Here is a 2,332-nt window from a genome sequence, read left to right on the forward strand (position 1 = left end):
TATGGAGGAGCTCCACAGAGCTGACCTCCATGGAGGTTGCTCGTGCAGCCCTCCAGCTCCACAGAGCGAGCTCTATGCGCTATGAATACAAACACTTGGTTCTCGTCACCTTCATGGAATTTTTAGTACTACATGGAGGAGCTTCTCTCGTAGAGGACAAACAACCGGGCTGAACTAGCAGCTCTACACCACCGTTAATACAAAACATGGTTCCGTTACACGGGCTATGAATGTAAACATTTGGTTCACGTCAGCCAAAACAAATCGGTCGGAGCTGGAGGGCTGCACGAGCAACCTCCATGGAGGTCAGCTCTGTGGAGCTCCTCCATAGAGGTTGCTCGTGCAGCCCCTATTGGGTTCTGGGTTCGAATCCTGTCATACTAATTATAATAACTAACTTATGTCCTTTGAAACACGACAATTAACACACAAGGCAATTAACACGACTTTCCTGAATACACCAAGGCATAAAATGGGTACATGACTTCTTTTGATGAGGTAAAAGTCGATAGAAGAAAGGAGATGGCTATGCCTACAATATCGTGCCCGAGTCACAGTGGGTAACAACTAACTGCACCTACGGTCTCAAAACGGGGATGGGACTGCATTTACCTTTTTAATGTAGCACTGTTGAAAGAGGTCACTGCTTTTAGTGTAGTGCCTCATTATCCTTGTATATATGATTGAATTATCACTTAGCAGTATCTTTAATAAATAAAAATGAATAAATTATCCTAATTTGACAACGCCATCGGCTAAAATTTAAGATGGCGGACCATATGACCATATCAAGAATAACTAGCTTATCATCCCTTTACATTTGAACTATTTGGCATTTGTTCATAAAAAAAGTTTAACCGAACGATTATTTACTAATTATCTTTCTGTTATTTGCTTTTGTTACTTTGCATACCTTGAAGTTTTCTGGGAATACCCTTTTTGTAAGCCAACAAAATGAAATAGATGACGTAATTATAACGTCACGTTACGTCATAATAACGCCAAGTTTCTTAAAACGTTCATATATTATGTCTACGTCATTATTAAAAAAATAGGATGATAATTTATTAAGTCGTTTAAGATTTACAGAAGTTAGAAGGGGCTGGCGTCAAAAACAAACCACCGTCCCCCCTTCAAAGATTGACAAAAACACGGTCTGAACAGGGTTAATACAAATTCAACTCCTCACTTCTATTCCATTACCATATATGTATTTATATAGCCGTTACGTCGATGAAAGTAAGACACCCGGGTTATAAAATACGCAAAAACGCAGTGGAATCGCGTAGTGTAATCGACAGCGTGTTTGGCTCAGGACCTATAGGTTCGAATCCTGCTATGTCACCGATCTTGAACCCTAAGAAAAGACAATCCATACGACTTTTCTCACTTCATCCAGGTATAATGAGTTCCTAGCTCCGGCCAAGGACGTTTATTGAAAAGTCCTTTAAACGGGGGTCCCATGTCTAAGGAGAGCTACTCCTTAGGCCTGATGAACCTCCATTTCTTATTAGTCATAAGCTGATTCACCTTGCCCTGGAGAGGAGATGGAAATATGTCTGTTATGCCAGCAAACCATCCATGGTTTTGCTGCCCCCGTGGTTTTTAAAGCTCTTGGACTGCTAAGACATAGCCATGAAACAGGATATGTATTTTGATTTTCTAAAGCCATATTCCGTTGTTTAATTTACTGCTATTTTGCTTATTTACAAATGAAACACATGAATTAAGTAAAAAATATTATTTTGCATTATTACGTAGTTAATGTCAAAGATAGATATACGACTACAGTGTTCCTGGGTGATTTTCAAGTAAAGAATTGTTGTTTTTTTAACATTGCACTTTTATACTTTATACTATATTGAACTGTTTTTAAAAAAAATTCCAGAAAGTTTTTTCTACTCAGTCTAGTACTTGACAATTTTACCAAAAGTTCTAGTTTAAAAAGTTAGTTTCAACTACGCCTGCCAGATCTGATTTCTTTTCCTGCCTCGTTTTTTCTGTAAACAACCACATTTTTCACCGGAAAAGTCATCAATCTTCAAAATGCTATACTGAGTCATGTATATAGCTAATAGCGTGTAAAAAAAATCACATTTGCTTTGATATACGACTCATAAATGATGCTAGTAACTCAACTTCTTTGTACCGCCTGGCTGTGATAAATAAGCTGTGAAGAATTTTGCGTTAACAGGAATTGTAAAGGATGCTTCCATCCTGAGTACATTTTCCCATGGAGCCAATACACTCTGTATCTTCCCCCGCATGTATTTGTAACCGCATGATTTATTTTCCATGCACAGATACACTGACAGCGAGCTACAGAAAAGGA

This window comes from Branchiostoma floridae, chromosome 8 (assembly GCF_000003815.2).
Source record: "Branchiostoma floridae strain S238N-H82 chromosome 8, Bfl_VNyyK, whole genome shotgun sequence".
NCBI lineage: Eukaryota > Metazoa > Chordata > Leptocardii > Amphioxiformes > Branchiostomatidae > Branchiostoma > Branchiostoma floridae.